This window comes from Capsicum annuum, chromosome 1 (assembly GCF_002878395.1).
Source record: "Capsicum annuum cultivar UCD-10X-F1 chromosome 1, UCD10Xv1.1, whole genome shotgun sequence".
Classification (NCBI taxonomy): Eukaryota; Viridiplantae; Streptophyta; class Magnoliopsida; order Solanales; family Solanaceae; genus Capsicum; species Capsicum annuum.
In genome coordinates, this window is record NC_061111.1 from 47,775,030 (window position 1) to 47,801,088 (window position 26,059).

Consider the following 26,059-nt stretch of genomic DNA (forward strand, 5'->3'; position numbering starts at 1 on the left):
CGATCAACGGTGGAGGTGCTCAACTACTTAGTCAAGCCTCACTTGTTAATACTTAATCCAATCCCTCCCAAACCAAATAGCATGATCAACATGTTCCTACTTATCCTCCAATGTGACTTGAACCCTTAACCTATAGAGAAGGTGCTCAACCACTTGGGCAAGCCTCATTCGTCAATGCTAAATCCAATTTGCCCCCCCCCCCCTCCCCCCAAATCCTCCACCAACCAAAGGAGGATCAGCATCATTCCCACTTACCCTCTAGCGTAACCCGAACCATCAACCTACCGATCAATAGTGAAGATACTCAACCAATTGACCAAGCCTCAATTGTCAATACTAAATTCAATTCACCCCTCCCCCGCCCGCCCGCCCCACCACCACCACCCAAAAGGAGGATCAACATCATTCCCACTTACCCTCCAACGTAACTGTAACCCTCAACCCATCGATCAACAACGTAGATGCTCAACCCCTTGATCAAACCTCACTTATCAACACTAAATCCAATCAAACAAGACAAAAAAGAAAAACGGCAAAATCTCAAAAATTCACTCACTTCACTCAACAACATTAGTAAAAACTCAATAAAAAATCATCAATTCCTACATTCACAAAAAAAAATCAAGAAAACACCACAAAACTTTCTGAATTCCCAAACCCACTCCAGAAAATAATTTTTTTTGAAAAAAAAAACTACATTTTATCCAAGTCAATCAACAACATCAGTAAAACCCAATAAAAAATCATCAATTCCTGCACTCACAAAAAATCAAGAGAACCCCACAAAACTCTCGGAATTCCCAAACCCACTTCAAAAACATTTAAAAAGAAAAAAAAACTACACTTTTATCCAATACTAAAGCCAATTCCCCCGGCATGATCAACATTGTTCCCATTCACCCTCCAACATGACTTGAACCCTAAACCTATGGCGAAGGTGCTTAACCACTTGAGCAAGCCTCAATTGTCAATACTAATTCCAATTCACCTCCTTCCCTCCAACAATCAACGGTGTTCCCACTTATCCTCCAACGAGGTTCGAACCTTTAACCTATGCCGAAGGTGCTTAACCACTTGGGCAAGCTTCAATTGTCAATACTAAGTCCAATTCACCCCCTTCCCTTCCATGATCGATGATGTTCCCACCTATCCTCCTACTCGATTCGGACCCTTAACCTATGGCGAAGGTGCTTAACCACTTGGGCAAGCCTCAATTGTCAACATTAAATCCAATTCACACACACACACAAAACCACCACCACCAAATCCACCAAGGATCAACATCATTCCCACTTATCCTCCACCTAACTCGAACCCTCAACCTACCGATCAATGATGGAAGTACTTCAACCACTTGGACAAGCATCACTTGTCAAAACACTAAATCCAATTAAACTAAACTAAACTAAACTAAACAGAACAGAAAAAATTCCAAAATCTAAACAATTCACTCAAATCACTCACAAAAAAAAAAACAATAAAACGGCACAAAACTCTCTGAATTCCCAAACCCACTTCACACCACATTTAATTTTTAAAAGAAAAAAAAAAAGCTACATTTCCATCCTCAATTTTTTTTTCTTGCTATAAAAAAATAAATTGAACTAACAGAAAAGAGAAAACAGAGAAGTAAAGAACAAACCTTTTTCCGGTGGGAAACGGTCGTCGGAGACGGCGATTTGCCGGAGAAGAAAATTTCCGATGGGAAGAGAGAGGGAGAGAGGGTTTAAAAAAAACGGCACAACAAAACAATTGCTTTTTATAAATATAAATTCAATTATATAGTGGGTTAGTTACTAAAATTGAAATGTATATAATGTATAACTATGTATAAGTAATATTTATATGCCGTGGTTAGTTCCATGGACCTGGAGACGCGGCTGGTTTGTAATGCCTTCAGTGGCCCTGCTGGGGCTCGAACTGACAACCTGAAGGACTTTGTCCTCAGGCCTTTACCAGTCAAGCTAATCATGGTGGACCCGTCATGAAATAGCGAGACCCGGTGGGTACAGCTAGTCGGGTTCGCAAAGCGACTGACGGAAACCACGGAAAAAAAATATATATGCAGTGGTTCATCGTTTTTAATGAGTTGATGTTGTTTTAGTGACTGCGTGTATATATAATGTATAACTATGTTTTTAAGTATGTATATGTTATATTTTTATATTGCAGTAGTTTGTCGTCTTCAGTGAGTTTGATCTTTCTTTTTTAATTTCGATTGACTTAAATCGCCTTCAGGCAGTTTCAAAATTTATGTATGAGTTCTCCCTCAATGTTTTGATACATATTATTATTTATTTGAAATGATCTACATTTGTGACGTGCTGAATTTTAAAATCGAGCTTTGAAGAAGCTTTAATGGCTGGACATGAAGTCGAGTTCCTTTCACATTTCAACTATATATTGGACTAGATACTAAAAATGATCGCATATATATAATGTATAACTATGTATATGTAGCATTGATATATAGTAGTTCATTGTTTTAAATGAGATGATGTTTTTTTTTTATTTCGATCAACTCAAATTACTTTCAAACAATTTTAAACTTAGATATGAGTTTTTTCTCGAAGTTATGGGTCTTATATTATTCACTTGAAATGATTCCCGTTGTGGCATGTTGATTTTTAGAGTCAGAGCTTTGGAAAAACTTTAATGGATGGACGTGGAGTCAGATCCATTTAGCGTTTCTAAGACCTCAACAAGCTTCAATCACAAAATAACATTTAAGTTCAAAATTGGTTCTCTAATTTTTTTCATTCTGAAGCTTAAAATCAATCAACAATGGCAGAATAACTATGTTCTTCATGTTTTTCAACTTGTTGTTTTGATTAATTATATAAATAACTCTGAGATAGTAGCATTCAATAATTTTGAGATTTTAAATTTGCAAATTAATTTTGGAATTAGATAAAATATTCTACACGATATTCACTCACTTGGGCGTTAATAATTTGTTTACTACAGAAAAATACTTTCTATTAAGGACAATCACCCGAATCTAAAAGTAATTTTTATTTATTTTGAAAGTGAATGAATATTAATTTTTTTAAAATAGAAGAGAAAGTTATTAGAACTCACAACACATATTTACATATTTACGTAATTAAAAATAATCATTAAAATAGACTAGTTGCACTTCACCTGCAATAAAGACACCTCAACGGCCATATCCCGTGATGAATAATAACTCGTTTAATCTCCCCTTAAATAAATGTTGGTAAAAAGACATATAAAAAAATATATACTTATTCAAATTTTTGGCAAGACAAGTGAATTTTTGTTAAAACATAAGTTCAAAATAATTCTTTAAATATATTATTGAGCAATTTTGATTTTATAATTTTGTCAAAAGTAGTAGATCGTATTTATATGTGATATTTTAATGACTTCTTTTCGGTAAATATGAGGATAATTGTGATAAAAGACTATTTAATTGAAAATATTAGAAAAATTCTATCAAATTCTAAAATTGTTCTCTTCATCCATGTTTTCCCATTTATATCTAACCTGACATACATTTTAATAATTAGTAAAAAATATTTTTTACCATACAAAGACAGTTCAGTGTATTAAGACTATAAAATGTTGTACGCATTTCGGGCAAAGGCCTCTCTAGAAATGATTTCCCACAAAGTTTTTTCTTTATTTTAAATAAATGGTTCTAATCGAATCAAATAGACATAATTTGTTAAATATTTTTGATGAAGACAAAGTACTCATTTTTACCCAAGAACCAAACTACTTAAGAGTGAGTAGTTATAAAAATACTTAGGATCGCTGATATATGAGATAAGATAACTAAGGATATTTGTGAATCATTTTACTTCATATTTTATATAGAATAGACTAGTGTTTCATTCCCGATAATGAAATAAAATAAATTTGAAATTAACTAATACTTCAAATAAAATATGAGGTTATGGATATTTTTATTCATATTTTATATTGGAGGTTTGTGGATTTATCGGGCACAACAGAGACTAATATTTGCAGCTCCTCTCTTGTTATATTTTGATTAAAAAAAAATATTTGTTTTGGAGAAATAGTGCTAATAGTTTCTTCACAGTTGCTTTAGGCTGTATTTTTTTTTTTTTAAGATTCAGACGTCTCAATCTGAATACACATCTGAATGATTAAGATGTTATCTCTAGATCTGAAAACTTAATGATTAAGATTGTTTGTTTTTCAACATCTGAATGTGCAAAAAAAATTATTTGTATATATAATAAAATAAAAAATATAATTCAAATAAAAAATTAATTATATATTAGAATAATATGTAATTTAATACAACAAAATTATTATTTGATTCAAAAAAATATTTATGTTAGTGATAGTGGAGATAGTTTATAATGATGGTTGCGGTGACAATGATTGATGTTAGTGATTAATAATGTTGGTGGTGATAGTTGTGATGTTTGGTATTGTAATAACTATTATGATGGTGGTGATTAATAGTGATGGTGGTGGTTGTGATGTGACTTTGTTTGATGTTAGTAGTTGGAGGTGTTGATTGTGATGACGGAAAAATGAATGCATGATTGTTTATAATGTGTTGGTGCTAGTTGAAGATGTTGTTAGTTGTGATGGTGGAGATGATTGTTAGTAGAGATAAATTGTAGCGATGGTAGTGGTTGAAGTGATGGCAGAGGTGGCGTTACTAGTGACAATGGTAGTGGCGCCCGAAGAATGTGTGGAGGTTGTGGTGTATTAGTGGTAGTTAGCAGTGGTGCTAGTTGTGATAGATGAGGGATTGACTGGTAGCCGTTGATGATGGTGGTACTGTTGACGGCGGTGGTGGCGGTGAATATAAATAGAATAATAGAGGTAGTAGGTGTAATAGCGATTGACAATAGTAGTTGGTAGCGATCTTTGTTGTTGATGAAAATTGTGATGGTGGTGGGGGGTGATTGACAATGGTGGCAGTGGCAGGAGTGGTTAGTGGTGGTGACTGATGATTATGAATAAAGTGACGATGAATATTATTCAACACTATAATATCTCTTCAGACCTATTAAGACTTGGTTCTACATCTGAATAAATAAAACCTATTAAGAGCTAAAGTTATAATAAAAAACAAATGCACTTAATGGTCTGAAATCTGAACCATTCAGATTCAGACTTCCATTAAGTGCAAATAAATGAGGCCTTAATGTATGAGATTCTTAGCAATTTGAGCAACTTTTTTCTTAAAAAACTCAAGAATAATTTAAAACTGACATGAATTTGAAAAAATGTGAGTTTTTCGTTGATTGTGTAGAGAAGATAGAATTCTTACAAATTTAAAGACAGGCCATATATATCTTACTTTAAAGGGTACCTTCATGGGAGTCCGGAGCCAAAAGTTTTTTTTTTTTTTTTATCAAAAATTCTAAAAGGGACATTTGATTTGGAAATAAATCAAAGGGACAAAACGTTGTGGGTCTAGCAACTTGCAAGTCTCCTGACACCCAGCGACTTGCATGGTGTGATTGTCTAAATGTGAAATTTTGTTGCAACATGTGAAGACCTATATAAATTCTCAATTCTCAAGTGTAGAAACATCTCTATTCTCAAGTGCAGAAACATTGTAAGCAATTTTTTTTTAGAAATATTCTATTAAAATACAAGTTAAAGTATTCTCAGTAGTAAAGTATGTTAATGTATATTTTTTTATGTTATCTTTTATTTTGAAGTACAAAAATATTACATCGAATTCTTATGCTTAAATATTACATTTTTTAAATATTTTTTATTAATTTTACTTTTGATCATAATAAACTGATTTTTTTATATAGATGTGAAACCTTTGTTAAAATTACAAGATAAACACCGATCTCAAACAGTTTGGGACAAGGATAAACAAGAAATGTATTTAAGTACACGTAGTTCCGATACTAAATTTTGACAGCACACAAAGCAGCGTCCATTGCATTACCGAATCATTCAATATTTAAGTTTGTTTGGATTTAGAGGAATTGTAGAAGTAGGATACATTTCTTACGATGTTGGACTTATAAGTACATTGGTTGAGAGTTGGTGTTCATAAACTCACACATTTCATATGTGAATTGGTGAAGCCATTATTACATTACAGAATATCGAAATTATATTCGACATGGTTGTAGATGGAAGTCATAAACTTCTACAAGGTGCTAGAGATTTAGGGGTTGCAGCTAGACCACAAATAATGTGTGACCTAACAGGATGGGAACCTCCTGTAGATTGCTAGCCTGGAATTAGCAGAATATATGTATCTATATTAGTTGATTATGTAAATGAGTTAGATAATATTACTGATGATTACCCCAAAATTGATGTGCAACAGAGAGTTAGGTTGTACCTTTTATGGTTGTGCAGAGTTACATTATTTCCGAATAAGACTAATTCTAAAATTTCTTTGGACTATTTAATTGAAATGCAAGACTTAAATACAAGGTCAACAAAGGCTTGGGGTGCAACCGCATTGTCATTTTTGTACTATTCTATATGTCGTGCATTCATGTCTTCCTCTAGCGATATGTGTGGATTTCTTTCCATAGTTCAATTATGTGAAACTTAATATTTGTGTTTTAAAATTTGTACTACTTGATTTTATTGTGTTAGTAAAATATTTGATTTTATATTTTTATAGATATGGGTATGGTAACATATTATGCCACTTCAGCCAGCACCACTCCCTCTGAGGGCAAACCATCATGAGGCCTCAACTCCACTTGCATGTAAGTAGAGTCGAGTTAGAATTCATCAAAATAAGGCGAGAAATGTAGTTGCCATCAAAGGATGACCAACACTACGAACAACCAGAGTTGCATCCTCTCTAATGATATCATCATCATCATCGGACGTTTCACCATCATCTGTTGATTCATGTTTGAAGATTTATCACTGTCTGATCCACACACTTCATTATCAGCTATGTCATTATTATTTTCTACAATTTGTATAAGTCAAGTCAGTGTAACTTCACAACCATTAAATCTATAAAACAGGAAAAAATTAGTTAAATATAATAAGTATAAATTATAACTTAATTCAGTTTAAAAACTTATTATATTTACCCATCGATTGACTTCGACGGAGAAGAACATTTTTGATGATTAGAATTAAGATTTTGCATGTGCATGACAGCATTGCTAGGTCCTCCAATATCAAAGTTGTGCACACTCCAATCAAAGTTATGATACTGTATATTAAACCAACCATCACATTGTATAGTCAAATTACTTACACTATTTGAGTGCCTGCCAAATTATCCCACTATTTGTTGTTGGACTATGCCCCTTGAAGAACCAACATTCAAATTCGATAAATATGAAGTATCACAAAGATCAAATTCAGTGTCGGTGGGTTCTTAAACTATAGGATAACATTCAATTGACGCATATATGTCAAGACTTGTTAAGTTAATGCAACTACCAAAAATTTCAACTGTACGGAAAAATATAGATAAAGAATCATCATTTCAAATACAAGTCTCATTGTATGCTATATCTCCAGTTGCACGAAAAGACGTTGAATATCGTCTAGTGATAACCGGTACATCTTCCAGGTCACTTGTACCTATTTTGTTTCCTAGTAAGCGTTGCAACCGTTCATATTTAAGAGATAATGGAAATATTTGCACAATTATAACCGCCGATTATATATTCAGAACCAGCTTCATATAAAACTTTACCACCCCGATATAAATTTATTCTTGATTCATTTTTAATACAAGAAACTGTAAGCTGAACAAGAATAAATATTCGAGTGAAACTGTAAGCTGAACAACAATAAATACTCAACTCTAGATGTTTCTACACTTGAGAATTGATGATTTATATAGGCCTTCACGTGTTGCAACAAAGTTTGCACAGAAATCACGTCATGCAAGTCGTTGGGTGCTAGGCGACTTACAAGTCGCTGGACACTAGGCGACTTGCAAGTTGCTGGGTGCCAAGCGACTTGCAAGCCGCTGTACTTGCTGGCCCCCAGACTACTTGCAAGTCGTTGGACCCACAACGTTTTGTCCCCTTAGATTTCTTTTTAAATCAAGTGTTTCCTTTAAAATTTTTGATAAAAAAAAAAGAGCCCTTTTAGCTCCGGACTCACCTTCATGGTATGGCTACTCTTTTTGAAAAATGAGCAATTTTTGGTGGACAAAAACAATGGTAATGCTTTAACATGGTCAGAGCTTGTATTACTTGTTAGCTTTCGTTGAAATATACTATGAAAGAGTCTAACAATACGTATGTAGTTTCGCTTGGTTGGTCATCTCTTAGTGTTGGGAGGGTGACTTCGAATACAAATAGAGCTATTCAAAGGAGTATTTTGATTGAGACCTCAGGCGATGTATTTCACAATTCTAATAGTAGGTAGCTTGGAGAATTTCCAATCAAGATTGGAGTGACGCATCATGTAATGCAAAACTATCGAAAGTTCTCACCAGCCTTTAAGAAACTTGAGATGGGAATGGTGTCAAGTTGCTTTGTAAATTGGCAATGCTAGTGTTGTTCATTTGTTGCGAACTAGAAGAATTGTGCCTGATCGAAATTATGATATGGTCAACCACATTTGCCACCTCTTGACTAGGAACTGAATGGCTTCAATTGCATATATTTACAGGGAAACTAATGTGGTAATTATGGCTTAGTATATTTGGCTAGAATTTGGGTGGCTTCAATTGCCTATATTTACAGAGAAATTAATGCGGTAACTAATGGCTTAGCTTTTGAAAAGGAGTGTCATTTTTTGAGTGGCATTCACATGTATCCAGTTTCAAACGAGCTATTTGATATTTTAATTCTTTTGAAAAAAAAAGTTTCAAACTAGCTATTTGGAGTTTTAATTCTCTTTAAAAGAGTATAATTATGATTATTTAACATGAATAAACAATGGTATCTCATGAGTTAGATCTAACTGCTAAAATATTTCATCAAATTATTCTATTCCATCTTTTATATGAGATAGCAATCTTATCATTTTAATAAAATAATAAAATTAAAATTAAAATCATTTTGAAACTATTTAATACCATAAATTAAAACATCTAATCTCAAATTTTATTCTGAGACACTTATCAGTAACGAACTACCCCTTAAGTAGACTACTAGTTTGAACCTACACAAACTCTCCCCAGACTCTCCTCTTTCTCGATTCTCTTCTTGCCTCATCATCCAACTCAATTCCGTAAACGTCAATTTCTCCAATGTTTCGATGTCACCACAAGCCAAAATTCCCTTATATTTCCACATCATTAGTTACCCAAAATCCCTAAAAAAATCCCAAAATTCCATAAAGTCATAATCTTGACTTCAATTCTCACAACTCCAAATCAATTCTTGAAAATACTAGCCCCCAAAATCTCATAAAGTCAGAATCTTTACTCCAATTCCCACAACCCCAAATTAAAATGTTGAAAAAATTAGCAAAAAGTTTGCCACTTCTGTATAGTTTATCTCAGATAACTAATTTTCCGACCAAACGATCCAATGACTAGTTTAAATCTACCCAAACAACCATTTTTGTTATTTTCTCAAAGATTATCATACAAAATATATTAAAAACTCTCCTCTTTTCCTTAATTCTCTTGTTGCCTCATCATCCAACTCAATTTCGTAAACACCACTTTCTCCAATATTTTGACCTCACCACAAGCCAAAATTTCCTTCTATTTCCCAATCATTAGTTACCCAAAATTTTCCAAATTCCATAAAGTCACAATCTTTACTTCAAATTCTGACGACTCCAAATCAAAATCTTGAAAAAATAGCCAAAATTTAGTCACTTCTATATAGTTTACTAGATCTCGAAGGCTCGTGTCAGCATGGACCCAATATATGTTATTTTTTGTCTTAATTTATGTGACATAAATAAAATTAGATAATTAATTATATTTTTAATATGTTTTAAGATTTTTTAAGTTGTTGGCTATTGTAATCTATAATACTTTTTCGACATTGTAATTTACTATTTTAAGTTGCTTGCTATTGTAATTTATAATAGTTTTTTGTTCAAACTTTCATGATATTGATAGTCAATTTATATTTTAAAAGTAATTTAAATTTTTAATTATTGTGATTTATTATATTTTTTTCTATTTCAATTTAAGCGACACTAATATAATTTCAAAAGTCAACCAAATATCACGATTGAAGTAGCAAAACGGCACGTCTTGAATGACTCATAATAACTAATTATAGATGATATAGCAAAATTGCAATAAAAAATACTTGTGAAAAAATGTAAAGTGGACCTCATATAAGATAATAACTAATTATAGATGATATAGCAAAATTGCAATAAAAAATACTTGTGAAAAAATGTAAAGTGGACTTCATATAAGATGTCAAATTAATTTAAAACATCAAGAGTTAAATTGTGATTTTATGTTCATTTTATCCTTTTTATTAAATATTATTAATTTTTTAATACTTAGCTGACTTATAATAATTACTTAAGGGTAATATTGTAAAATTACGATCGAAGCAGCTGGAGCACACATGTCATAAATATCAATTTTACTTTTTGTTTTAAAAATAATTTTTTTAATACGCAAATGTCATAATAATTAATTAAGGGTAATATAGTAAAATCAGGAAGCAATAATAATTAATTAAGGGTAATGTAATAAAATTGCGGAGCAAATAGATAGCTGGAAGCAGGCATTACAACCATCAATTGCCTGCTAAATGGCTCTTCTATATAGTTGTAATGTAATTGTAATATAATGTAATGTTATGTAATATAATACCCTGTTAAAAATTTCAAAATCCCTAGAGTCACAATATTTACTTCAATTCCAAAAACTCTAAATCAAAATCTTGAAAAAATTAGGGTGTGTTTGGTATGCAACAATAACAAAATACCCAGTATACTCCCACATACTGAGGTTTGGGGGGGGTAAAATGTACGCAGTTCATACCACTACTCCCGACGGAGGTAGAGAGGTTGTTTTCGATAACTCAGTATATTCCCACATAGTGTTTGGTATAAAGAAAATATTTTTTTAGAAAACGTTTTCATGGAAAACAAGTTGGTTTCTTATTTTCTTATATTTGGTTGGTGAATGAAAAATATTTTTCGGAAAATATTTTCTAGTGTTTGGTTGGTGAATTTTTCAAAAAATACATTTTAGTGTTTAGCTAAGGAGTAAAAATACATTTTAGAAAAAATAATTTTTGATCCCGAAAAATACTTTTTTTAAGGACGTGTTCAATATGGAGGAGGAAAACGTTTTCTAGGAAAATAAGTTGTTTCTTACTTATATTCTTGGTAAGTATATATTTTCTAAAAGTATTAATATATATTTAATAAAATAATGAGAACGAATAGAGTAAGAAGTAGGGGTGGGCATAAATATTGAAAAAGCAAAATACCCATCCAAACCAAACAGAATTATTTTGTTTTTTCGGTTTCGTTTTTTGGTTTTTCCAATTCGGTTTTGGTTTTTTTTAAAAAAAAAATTGATATTTTGATTCGGTTTTCGATTTTTAGGTTGACGTAATTCAATTTTTAATTTAAACCAAAATAAATCAAAAATTCTAATATACTTTTTAAAATTATTATTATATAATAATAATAATATATTTTTATTATTTAATATTTATAATATATAAGTCCATTATCTATTTAGGTTTTAGCTACAACCCACTACTGCCTACTTGGGGTGGGCATGGTGCGGTACGATACGGTATTTTAAACTTCGATACGGTAACTTCGGTTTTCGATTTCTAAAAGAAAAATACCATTACCATATCAATTAGTGCGGTATAGTTCGGTATTTTTAAATTCAATTTCTGTATTTTACGGTATGGTAATTAGGTAATCATACTTTATTTGATTTCTACTTACATATATTCATATAAAAAAATTATAACTTTAAATTTAAAAAACGTCTCGATCATATTAGACTAACAACTATCTTTGTTAATTAATTACAATAAAAGAACATTTCAATCACGATTAAATAGTCCGGATGCAAATTCTGAACAACATTACCTAAACTTAAGCATAATACTCCTAAATAATAAGCCTCCCAGAAAAATTATTTCTGAATAAAAGTTACTTTTGTGTTTAATTGGCTAATGGATGATATATAAATATATTTAATAATCTTAAATAATATATATATAGATTTTATATGTTATTTAAAAACTTTGGTGCGGTATACGGTATTTTGGTATTTATTGTATAAATACCAAATACCATATCAAATACCAAAAAAAATTTAAACTCCTACCGAATACCATACCAAATACCATAACATCCATACCGTGGTATAAAATATTTTGATTTCGGTCTGGTATTCGGTATATACCATACCATCCCCACCCCTACTGCCTACAACCCAAAGCTCCAAAATTCAAATATATTCAGCAACCGAAATCAAAAGTTACTTTTTGCAACTGAAAGTTAATATATAGTTCTCCATCTGAGTTTTGCATAGGAGGTGATTATTCTCATTTGTCACATAAAAGACTTTATAAGTTTATATTAATTTTTTTTTAATGTAAGAAAATTAAACTAGTCCGATTTATAAATATAATTTAGCCCATTAAACAGGACCAAAACTGAAAAATTAAAATTATTAAATCGAAATAGAACCGAACCAAAATTTATATAAATTGAACCGAACCGAACTAATTCGATTTGATTTTCGGTACACCTAATTTCATAATCGAAAATAAAAAAAAATCAAACCCAAATAGAAGTACCAAACGCCCACCCCTCGTAAGAATGACGTGATAGGAAAAAAAATTGATTTTTTTTTTAAAAACAAATTAAAAAAATATTTTTTTTTAAAAGGGGGGCTGATAGGTGGGATTGGGGTTGTCAAAATAGGTGGTAGGCGCGGGTAAGAAATTTTTTTGAATTATTTTATAAAATATAAATTTTGAAAATTGGTGGGGAGAGAGGGGAGGTAGTAGGGGATGGGGGTCGGGTAGGAGAGTGAGGGTGGAGTAGAGAAAAATTAAAAATTTTCAAAAAGTAAGTAGGGGCTTTTGGCTGTAGGTGACAAAAAAGTTTTAAAATGTGGTGTAAGTGACATAAGTCTTAATTATTAGGTGGAGGTGACAGTTACTTTATTATGGATTAAGAAAGTTGGAGAAATTTGAAAATAACCCACAAGTTTTTAAATTTATATTTTGATCCAAATGTTAGTTAATATAACAGAAAATGGAGATAAAAAAAGGCGTGTTTCTCTCTCTTCTCATCCATTATTGTTTTCTCTCTCTTCACGATTATTGTTGTTTATTGTTGTTTTGCTGCTTTATTCATCATCTTCTGCTTTATTATCATTATCTTCTACTTCATTATCATCATCTTCTTCTTCTTCTTGTCGACCATTGTTGTTGTTATTACCGCTACTGTTGCTATTTTACCAATTTCTTAGGTCAAATTTTGTTTCGAACATCACCACTTTTCACTTTGACATTACTTCATAGGAGACCTTGGTAAGTCAAATTATAATTTTTAGTCAAATTTGTCATCTGGGTTACAAAGTTACTGCTGTTTTTTCCAACAACGGATAGAAGTCGATCATGAATCCAACATAAGTGCCCACAATTTAAACAAATCACTCATCTGGTGCATCAGATGAGTAATCTATTGCAATAAAGGATATATCTGTTGTAACAGACTAGTTATCTGTTGGATCAGACTGATTATCTGTTGCATCAGACTAATTAATCTGTTTGGAACAACACAAATCAGCCCCTGCCACAAACCCAACAGATAACCAATATGTTTTGCTATTGCTACTGGATTCAAAATTATTTGTTACGTCCAATCATCGACATGTTTGTTGTCCCAAATTCCTAATTTTATTTCTCATTTTACTTGTCTTTTTTTATTAATCTAGGAGAGAAAATAAATTCCATATTTTACCCTTTGCATTAATCACTTTTTTTTCAAATTAAAATATAAACATCATTTAATAGGGGTATTATGGTAAACTAGGCATGTTATTAATTATTTTTCTTAATCAATGTGTCATCTCAATTTGGGATGGGTAGGGTAATTTGTGACGGAGAGAGTTATTTATTGAAACAGACTAGTTATCTATTGTAACATATGAGTAATCTGTTTGGAACAGCATAAATCAGCCCCTAGCACAAACCCAACAGATAAACTTTAAATTTTGCTATTGCTACTGGATTCAAAGTTACTCCTTATGTCCAATCGTCGACATGTTTGTTGAGAAGATAATAGACAGAATGAAAATTAAATATGAATTAAAACGGTCAAAGTTGATCAAACATAATTTTTTTATTAAACTAAAACAAATAAAAATACATATACAGACGTAGAAAGAAAGAAGAAAAAAAATAATCTAATTATTATTAATAGATTCTTCATTATTATTATTATTATTATTATTATTATTATTATCGCCAGCCGCATTTTCAACAGGCAGCGGCAACGCTCTTCTTATCCTACGGATCTCCCACAACATCCTTACTCTGACATCGACCAACTCCCACTGTATATTATGTACCTGCCTCTGCAGTTCCCGTACGTCGTCTCGTAAAATAGCGACATCCCACACTGGATCGCCCATATCTAGAACACGTATAAATTGACAAAAAATGTAAAAACAAAAGTAAAAAAAAAAAGAATTCGAAAGTAATACAACGTATATTTACACAAAAAGCAAGAAAAAAACTTACCAGAGACATGGAAAAGAAATCAAGTTCTTGAAGAGAAAGTAGTTGAAGGTGTAATATGAAAGACAAGAGCAATAAATAAATAGCTATGTGTAGTAGAATGAACAAGTAAGGAAGAACCTATTTATAGAGGATTGAATTTGAATGAGTTAGGCAAAAAGGCACGACTGTTCATCTCCATTTATTAATACTGGTGACTTTTTTATTACTGTAGAAAGTTGTGACTTGATAAAATTCTTTTCAGTAACCATTTTTTTTAGTTGTGGCAACAAATTAATATCTGCTACATCAGATAACCCATCTATGACAACAGATATAAAATTTATTGCAACAAATCTACGATCTGTTGCAACAGATAATATATCTGTTGCAATATATATCTTTTTAATAATCATCATATCTGTATCTTTAATTCAAATTTGGTGACTTTTTTTTTTATATAAATTAAAAAAACAGATTCAAAAACAAAAAAGGCACAACTGTTCACCTCCATTTATTAATACTGGTGTCTTTTTGATTACTGTGGAAAGTTGTGACTTGATAAATTCTTTTCAGTGACCATTTTTTAAGTTGTGGTAATAGATTATATATCTGTTGCATCAGATAACTCATCTGTGACAACAGATGTACCATTTATTGCAACAAATCTATGATCTGTTGCAACAGATAATATATTTGTTGCAACATATATCTTTTTAATAATCATCATATCATTATCTTTAATCCAAATTTGGTGATTTTTTTATTATTATATAAATTAAAAAAATAAATTCAAAAATAAAAAGGCACGACTGTTCGCCTTCATTTATTAATACTGGTGGCTTTTTTATTACTGTGGAAAGTTGTGACTTGATAAGTTCTTTTCAGTAACCAGTTTTTTGAGTTGCAACATATATACCATTTGATGCAACAAATCTACAATTTGTTGCATCAGATAATATATCTGTTGCACATATAAGCTATCTATTTTAATAATCAACATATCTTTGATCCAAATTTGGTGACTTTTATTATATAAATTAAAAAAATAGATTTAAAAACAAATATGTCGAAGAGTCACGATCAATTATTAAAATTAAATAACCGTTCTGTTACGGTTATAAATTGTGTTTATCATTTATTTTCTTATTATTTATTTACGAATCATTTTTCATATTAAATAATCGAAAAGTCATGTCTTTTCACCCTCTCAATAACAATAACCCTTTTTTTATTAATAACCGCTTGTTCTACATATGATCGATCTGTCGCATCAGATTAAACTCTGTCGATATGTTGAGAATAATGAATAAGCAAGAATGATAATTAAATACTAAATAAGAATTAAAAATTCAAAGTCGACCACCAAACATAGATTTTTGAATTCCTTGGGTAGATCCGATATACAAAAGGAGAAATAATTTAAGTTTGATGGGTTCTAATTGATAAGGCCGAGGGCCTCATGAAGATGGTGCAGATACCTTGTTACGAATTACTGACGATTATTGCTCGTGTTTATGCGTGTCAAGTTTTGAGAAGGGATCAATATTTGGTGTAATTGCAGAGAACCATTAGCGATTGGACTTAACTTTAAGTGTGAATTGGACTCTGAAAACACCTTCGAAGCCTCGTACTACATCAAACAAGAACAGAAAATCAATAGAAATTCCCTTGACCTAAATTTATATAAAAGGGTTGATTGAGAAGATGATTATATGCTAGAAGGAGCCGAAGGAGAATGCCTGCGAGGGAAAGGGGAATTGATGAAAGACTATATAATCTGAGAGCTAATTGAAGAAGAGACATAGGGTAGAAAGTAACTTCTAGCGAATCTAGACGGTGGAATTATCTTAAAACATGAGAAATCTGAATCAAGTGCAAATATGAAAGTGTATCCAGTAATGTAAATTTGTTTGTTGTCTCTCTGAAAGAAAAATAATGCAGATGGACACTTTGGTAGGGAGCTGCGACTAGGTAGCGTGGTCGAGATTATCACCTAGATAGAAAATAGTAGAAGACTAAGAAAGAAGCCTTAAGGGCATCGAGGGTTGAAATGATGTACTGTAAGTCTAGAAAACTTGCGCCAATAGCAACTGCAGTTAAAGTAAGGAATCTAAGAAAAGACGGTAATTTTTGAATTTTAAATTATATCTCATGCCTTCTTATTGTGGTTCTGATTAGGTCCACTTCTGTTGACCTTATCGGAACCACAAATGTGATTAAAAGGAAAATTGAGCATCATTACTTCCTTAGCAATATGGATTAATTGATTGTGTTTATATAGCCTTAGCATGCTTTCAACATTTCTTGGAGAAGATCAGAGTCTTGCTCTAGTTTGTGAATTTTGATAATTTTCAAGCTTGCCTCTAACTTACTGATTCTGTATTCAAGTTGGTCGTTGTCGTCTTCGATATTAGTATAGAGTTCCTAATCTCTTGTGAGATCGATCAGGAACACTACCTTCAAAGTTGTGGCATTGAAGAAGGCCTTCAGAACACTTTCTTCAGAAGCCTTAAAACATAGAGGGTTGTTGTGTTTATTTTAGGTCAAAATGTATTGATGCACATTGAAGATGTGGTCCCAACAGTTGAACAACACACCTTTATTGAGCGTTGCTCAATGTAGCTTGCTCGACCAATTTGATAAATTAATAAGCAAGCAGTTACGTAGAATATGATCTAAACCGACTCTACCAAGCCTATCAAACGTTACGTAACTCCAAGCTCATTACCCTATCAAAAAAATTTGACCGAGTTAGTGCACAAATCAAATGAGCTCAATCTCTCAGTCTTTCTGTTGATGGCTCTTCTCCAATATAGATGACAAGATATCTACTATGCAAAAGTCTACACCGTTGCCAGAAATGTTTGCCAAGGCGTAAGTCTTTAGAATGCATCAACAGTAATATCTCAATATCAAGTGATATTGAGAGCTTCCTAGTCATGCCTTCTCAAGACGTTCGCTACAGTAAGAATTTCTGCTGATGACAAGATATCTACCATGCGAAAATCTACACTGTCAGCGAAAATTCTTGCCAGAGTGAAAGTCTTCAGAAGGCATTATTAGTAATCTCTCAACATCAAGGAAGTCTTGTACAAAAGTCTTTAGAAGACATTCAAAAATAAGAAAGTTATCAGTAATGACCACACATAATTACGGTATCAACAACCTCACCACATACACTGCTAGTTCAAAAGAAAAGGCAGAAATATTTTCATTTGCATTCCTACTTCGAATGCAAATAAAAATATTTATGCCTTTTCTTTTGAACTAGGAGTGAATCTGGTGAGGTTGTTGATGGTAATATGTGTAGTCATTGCTTAAAACTTTCTTATTTTTGAATATCTTCTGAGGATTTTTGTACAAGACTTCCTTGATATTGAGAGATTACTAATAATGTCTTCTGAAAACTTTCTCTCTGGCAAGAATTTCTACTGACGGTATAGACTTTTCCATGACAAATATCTTGTCATCAGCAGAAATTCTTGCCGTAGCGAAAGTCTTAAGAAGACATGACTAGTAATCTCTCAATATCACTTGATATTGAAAGTTTACTGTTGATGCGTTCTGAAGACTTACGCCCTAGCAAGCATTTTTAGCGACGGTGCAGACTTTTGTATAGCGGATATCTTGTCATCTATATTGGAGAAGAGCGATCAGTAGAAAGGCTGAGAGATTGAGCTCGTTTAATTTGTCCACTAACTCAAGCAAAGTTTTTTTATAGGGTAATGAGCTTGGAGTTACGTAACGTTTGATAGACTTAGTAGAGTCGATTTAGATCAAACGTTACGTAACTCTTTGCTTATTAATTTATCAAATTAGTTGAGCAAGCTAGATTGAGAAACCTCGATAAAAGTGTGTTGTTCAACTGTTAGGACCACATCTTCAGTGTGCATCAACATATTTTGACCTAAAACAAACATAGCAACCCTCCATGTTTTAAGGCTTCTAAAGAAAATGTTCTGAAGGCCTTCTTCAGTGCCACAACTTTGAAGACAGTGTTCCTGATTGAGCTCACAAGAGATTAGGAACTCCATACCAACTTCAAAGATGGCAACGACCAGCTTGAATACAGAGTCATCAAGCTTAAAAATTATCGAAATTCACAAACTAGAGCAAGCCTCTGATCTTCTCCAAGAAATATTGAAACTATGCTACCTAATAGTATCTCCCTAGCAAAGTGACTATCTGCATTATTTTTATCTTAGAGAGACAACAAACAAATTTATATTACCAAATACACTTTTATATTTGTACTTGATACAAATTTCTCATGTTTTAAGATAATTCCATCGGCCAGGTTTGCTAGAAGTTACTTTCTGTCATATGTCTCTTCTTCAATTAGCTCTCAGATGATATAGTCTTTCATCAATCACCCATTTTCCCTCAAAGGCATTCTCCTACCACACCTACTGGCATATAATCATTACCCCGACAACCCAACCATACAAATTTGGGCTAGGGCAATAACTATATTGATTTTTCATTTTTGTTAGGTGTAGTTCTAGGCTTCAAAGGCCTTTTCAGAGTCTAATGCACCCCCAAAATTAGTCCAATCACTATTGAATCTCTTTATAATGAAACCAAAACTAGATCCCTTCATAATGCTTGACAAATAAACATGAGCAACAATCGACATTAAATCTTAATAGGGTATCATAACCATATTCATGGTCCCCCAGCCTTATCAGTTCGGACCTACCAAACTTAATTGTAAAATTTCTGATATTTTATTTGAATGATCTATGACTAATCGGTAAAAACAACATTGACAAAATCAGTGTACTCTATGTGTGTTTCCACGATAACATTACCAGTCATACATACCTTCCACATATGAAGTGGTTCCATCGGTATGCAGCTTATTTCTTGGAACCCATCTTTACTGCAGCCTCTTGTGTTGATCGAATAAAAGTTGGTCAACTTTCAATTCCTTAAATCTACAAAGAAGAGGAAAAAAATTAATGTCACAGAAAGAACATTATGTATCTATTGCAACAGATGTAGAGTCTGTTGCATCTAATGAGGAGTCTGTTACATCAGATGTGGAGTCTGATACAACATATGTGGAGTCTGTTGCAACAGATGTAGAGTTTGTTACAACAATTGTGGAGTCTATTGCAGCAGATGTGGAGTCTGTTGGAATACATCAAACCAGCCTTGCTGGTGATTTGAATTATTCCAACAGTTGCTCCGTCTGTTGCAACATCAACAACAACATAAACTATAAGGAAACAACAAATAAAAAATATCAACAATAAAGAAAACAATAACATTTGTTCCAACAACATCATCAGCAACAAAAAAGGAACATCCTATGTTCCAACAACATCATCAACAACAAAAAAGCAACATCCTACGCTCCAACACCATCAACAACACCACACCACAAGTTCCAACAACGTCAACCCCACCAACAACATCAATAACAACACCAACAACAAAGAAACAAATAAAATACATACAAAAAAATGATACTGCCAACAAGGCTTTTAAACTTCTCCCAACAGATGACTTTTTTCGCATATTGTAATAAAAATTCTTGATTTGTTTATTCAACAATTAAAATTTCCTTCAAATTTTTTAAATAAATATGATATGGGTAAATGGTAATTAAATAAAAAATAAATAAAAATAACTTGCAAAGAAGAAAACGAGAATGAAAGAACAATAGTGAACATACCTTAATGTCAAAAGGGGATCAAAATAGCAATTTCGTTTGAGGAATCTAAGCTATGGATTATTTTAGATCCGAAAGGATCTTCATGAGAAAGAGGAGAGAAAAAATATTGTGATAACCCTAAAAAGGAGAGAAAGAAAAAGATGAGAGACGAATAAAATAAATTTAGGGCTGAAGGAGAGATGAGATAATTCTAATTTCTAGATGCACTACCCTTAATATTAAATGACTAAACAAAGTGTATTTATTCAAATTTCTATTTTTAAAGCATAATTAATACGGCTAATTTGGTAAAATAAACCCCTAATTAATATTTTCTTAATGGGTGTGCCAAGTCAATAGGGGCTAACTAATATGAAACGGTGGAAGTGTTAGGGGTTTCAATATTCATTAATTAATATTCATTAATAATTTGAGGGGCACGGTGAAGAAAATGGGTGGCATTGAAAAGACAAGACAAAACTACTCAATGAGATTTTTGAGTTATCTAAGAAACATTTTTTACGGCCTTTAGTAGTACTACTTTATCTACTTAGACAAAAACTTGCTTTAAAATTAAAAGAAAAAAATTTCAAACAGATATGTCGTCTGTTGCAACAGATATAAATATTTGTTCGAAAAATCCCAATAACTCAGTCATATATGACAACAGATGTAACTATCCATTTGATAACTAAATCAGATATCAAATGGACAGTTGCTTCTGTTGTCACAGCATAATTCTGTCAAACCATTAGTATTGACAAGTTTTGAGTTGTGATGCCGCTAAATGACCTTAACGCAGTATTTGGTGATCTTGTACTTAAATGTCAGTTGGGGAAACCTTTTGACAAACTTAGGAGTATTATGAAGAATGAAAACATCGATGAAATTTTTCAAAAGAGCTGCTTTGCATACTTTCTCGAGTTGTCTGAGGACCGCACTCTCCGTTTCTAATGAGCATGGTATATGGCTTTCTCAAGCGTAGAATAAAGTATGCAGGTGATGATAAAGATTCAAATGAGGGCGAAAAAAAGATGGATGAAGTCTGGATCAACTACAGTGGCATGTCGGTTTATTTTGGATTGAAAGAGTTTGCCATAGTGACGGGCTTGAGATGCGATCGTCCAGAAGAACCTCTCATCAAGGAAACACCCCACAAAGGGTCCAACAAACACAAGGTTAAAAAAGATGGGTTGTATGACATTGTTGGACCTAGCTACAAGAAGGAGGATTTGATGGTGGATCCCGAGAATAAAAACATACCAAAGCACTACAGAAAGAAATTGTGTTTAGTTTGGTTTGTCCATTCCGTTTTATTGGCAAGAGACATCAGGAAAGTCATAGAGCATGATTTGTTGGTGCTTGCTTATGATTTTGGGAAATTCAACGACTATCCCTGGAGATATGATAGCTACTACTTGACTGTCGAATATTTACTGACAACACTATCTCCAAAGACGCTAACATTATACGGCTTTCCTTGGGCTTTCATGGTTAAATTAATCACTATTTTTACTCATCCATTAATTTCTATTGAATATTGTTATTATGACTTTTTTTTGCTTACTTCCTGTTTACATTTTTTAGGATTGGGCATGTGAAGGTATTCCTCCCCTCCGAAAGTAGTTCAAGGATTACCCGAATAAGGTTTCTCATCCAAGGATCCTTAGGTGGTTGGCAGCAACAAAGAACAGCAAAAAATATATTAAGGAGGCTGATCTCTTTAACCCTCTGGATGATGCAGTACGTCTTCTTTCAACTTCCTCCCCTCCGAAAGTAGTTCAAGGATTACCCGAATAAGGTTTCTCATCCAAGGATCCTTAGGTGGTTGGCAGCAACAAAGAACAGCAAAAAATATATTAAGGAGGCTGATCTCTTTAACCCTCTAGATGATGCAGTACGTCTTCTTTCAACTAAAATAATTTACCCCAAAGAAAGATATTGAAACAGATGTTCCATCTGTTGCGACTGATGCGTCATCTATTACAACAGATTATCCATCAACTACAACAGGTGCAACAGATAGGTAATCTGTTGCGACAGACGATCTATATTTTGTAATAGATTAACCATCTTTTGCTCTGGTTCTCTGAACCTGACTCAACATATTACCTATCTGATGCAAATTATGCAATAGATGTGTAATCTGATGTAACATATTGTCAATCTATTGTGACTTACAGATCAGCTATTACGGCAGTTAATTGTCTGTTGCATAAGTTGGTTGTATTAACATCCATGTAACCTAACTGACTGCAAATTATTATTATACGATTTAAATGTCTCATGTCTTATTTTTATAGGTTGTGCATCCTTGGATCGTGCCTACCGTTGATGAGCTGGGAATGACTTCTCTTCTTACTCTGGATCTTGTTGATATAAAAGAAGACCCAACGATGGAGTTAATAAAAAAGGAATTGGCTGGAGCAACATCCATAAGAAGAGCAGTTAGGCAAGGTCAGCCTAATGTTGAAGCTCTTCACGACCAACCTCAAACTACAACAGATTCGGGTGCTTCTTCGGGGGGTGTTGCTGGTGGAGTTATTTATGATGATGGTAACCATCCTGATGCTTTTGTTGCTGCCAGTCGTGATTATGAGCACGTTGGTGCTTAGAAAAAAATAAATACTTTTGAAAACACCCCTTGCACAAGTCCCTCTCACCCCTACATCGGTCCCTCCCACCCTTACAGTGTTCCTTCTCACCTCATTTTACCCTCATGTTCTCATTGCAAATATAAAGTATGCAAGGACAAAGAGGATAAACTCCTTGAAAAGCTAGAGGCTATTGCTGAAGCTGTCGAGGAGTTGAAATCTATGAGAAGTGTCATACCATCCAACGAGGTGAGGGATCCATGCACTCCTACAGTGGCGATTAGGAAGAAGAGAAAAAAATTTAGATAAATTCTTTTCGTTTTGAAAACAGCAAAAAATACAACTCCTCCTGCTCCAAGAGTTGTTGAAGTTTAGGGGCCACTAAAGAAGGTGGACATATTCGCGGCACTTGGCAAGAAGAAGAATAAGGAACTGCAAGAAATCATGAATGACAGGATGAAGGTTCGAAAAGAATACACCATGCATTTATTTGCCACCAAAGACTTCACGAATATGACAAATATGCGTGAGTAATATGAGGACAATATAAGTTTACTTTTACTACCCTAGCTTTCCAATCTACTCCATGAAGAAGAATCTCCGTAGCAAATGTGTAATCTATTGCAACAGCTTGGTATTCTGTTATAACAAAATACACATCTATTGTATAAGTTGTGTTGGCTGGGAATCTGTGAACTGATTCAGAGAACCCTCTGCATCGTATTCTTTCCACTGTATTTTTATTCTTTACAATTACTAACCTATTTAAAAACTGTCTTCTTATAACATAGCATATTGATGAAATTCTCTACCTCGTGAGGGGCAGGCAATTAGCGTACCCGGATGCTTATAATGTTGCCGATAGGATAATGAACCTCAACTTTTATAATAATTTCAAGGATAGGTATGTTGATCTCCGTAAGCTAGCTGATTCCGGTGGTCTGAGATTTGATAAGTTAGTTTCTACATTCCAATGGGATGAAGAAGCGATTAAATATGTTAGAGGGAAGAGGCCATATCCACACGGCAAGAGTTGGACCGAGGCAAAGAGAATCCTTGCAGTCATGAACGTGGAAGTCAAATATTTTCTCGCTGTTGAGATACTACTCTATGAGTAAAAGATTAAGGTTTATGACTGGAACTTACCTGTCTTCAGCGAGGACACGTTTGTAGCCCACATGCAGGCCTAGGACTGGGCATATTTTGGTTTAAACCAAAAAAATCGAAAAACCAAATCGAAATTTTAATTTTGGTTTGATTTTTTGGTTTTTTCAGACCGGTTTCGATTTTCAATTTTTGAATTTCGATTAAACGGTTTGGTTTTTTTAAAAAATAATTTGGATAAACCGATTAATCAAAATTCTATAAATAATTAATAATATATATATTTTATTATATATATTTATAATATTTAATATATAATAATATAATATAAATATATAATAGCAACCCTAATAAGTAATAGCATGCCACATACAACTAACAACATACATCAGTCCAATAGTCGAACAATCGATTGAAGCATAGACCGCCGGCGAGATCGTCGTTTGTACAACAACACCAGAGCCGACGATCAGACAATCATTATGGGCTGCAGCCTGCAGTGCCGACTGTGGTGTTTCCGGCAGTGACCTCTCTTCCGAGTTTTGATTGTTTATGCAAACTTATGCATAATGAAGTTATATATTATGTTAAACTTATGGTTATATCATTTAGTTTCATCAATGTTGTGTTATTTATATCTGAAAATGAAAAATAGGTTTGAATTATCTTTTTTAGAAAAATAATCATTAATTTTAATTGTCCAGGCATAACAAAGAGAAGTTCACTACTTTAATCTTCAAAACCAAAATAAAAATCCGAAATAACCGAACCAAATTTGTAGAAATCGAACCGAACCGAATTTATTTCAGTTTGGTTATGGTTATCATTTTTGTCAATCCAAAAATTAAAAAACCGAACCAATATTAAACTATCAAACTGAATGCCCAGCCCTACATGTAGCCACTCTTAAAGTTGTTGACGCAGAGTAAGCTGATGGATCATTTGCCTGTTGAAGTCTTGATGAAGGAATCATGAGATTTTTAAGGTCGAAATAAGAATATCCAGCTTCTAAAAAATAAAATTGGTGCAGCGTGCGAGCCTTACTCGCTTGCATACATAGAGTGTCTGCTGACCGGCACAGAAATGACCTGTATGTGCGACGCCGTTGTGGGAAAGATGTAATGGGTCTAGTCTTATGGGGTACTAACTAAATGGTTGGAGCCTGTGTATAAAGAAGAATATGTACAAAGACTGAGACGAACACGATAACAATTTTTCATTTCAAGCCACTTCACTTTACATGTAGTGGCAATAATTTTATACTGGCCATGTTGAATTTTTATAATACAGCAGATAGTATATTTGTTGTAACAGATATAATACCTGTTGTGACAGATTGATTATCTGTTGGAATAGGTTGGTCATCTATTGTATTAATAGATATTTCCCAGTCTGTCTGTCGCAATAGATATCTAATCTATTACAACATATAATCTATCCGTTGCAACTGATAGGTAATCTATTGAAATAAATCAAGAAAGTAGAAAGACTTGTTATATAATTTCCAACAGATGACCTACGTGTTGCATCTCATGTTGCAACATATATCTAAATCTATTTGATAAGATATGTCGGCTATTGCTGCAGATATATTATCTGCTGCAATATTTGAATCTAGTATTCCATTTCAATTAACATGTTCAAAACTAAGGATTAAATTATATTCATAAACAACATAAAATAAGTTGAAGCCTTCGGAAATTACATGAAATAACTCAACAAATAAATGAAATGTAAAAAAATCATTATGGGTACAAATGATCTACTCTACAAATAAATCAACAAGTTAAACCAAAGAGGATAGGTCATTATATTGACGGACTCAAGCTATAAAGATCTACTCAATATAAACAAGTTGTTTTTCATCCGGTGCTACAAAATTCAGCTTTCGTCGTTGTGGATCTTTAATGTCACTTGCGTATGGCTTTTGAGCTTTTGCTTCTCCGTATTTCCATAAAAGAGCAGCATATCTTTTGCGGAGTAATCCGGCATCACGTCCATAATTTGGTACTTGTAATCCATCGCTCAAATACTTGGCGTACGCAGCAACAAAAAGACCGCAATCCCTGCATTTTAAAAAAACAGAT

The 26,059-nt window shown here is 32.9% G+C and overlaps 1 protein-coding gene across 2 annotated transcripts in view; it reads right to left on the minus strand.

Annotated features, from left to right (window-relative positions):
* Nucleotides 1-1,796, minus strand: part of LOC107875209 (histone-lysine N-methyltransferase ASHH3) — a 53,086-nt gene extending 51,290 nt beyond the window's left edge. The window contains exon 1 of one of the 2 annotated variants that reach the window (XM_047396701.1): nt 1,643-1,796. The gene's annotated coding sequence lies outside the window, so the exon portion shown is untranslated. The remainder of the gene's footprint in view (nt 1-1,642) is intronic. The other variant, XM_016721820.2, reaches the window with a different exon arrangement.
* Between the last annotated feature and the right edge of the window lie 24,263 nt (nt 1,797-26,059).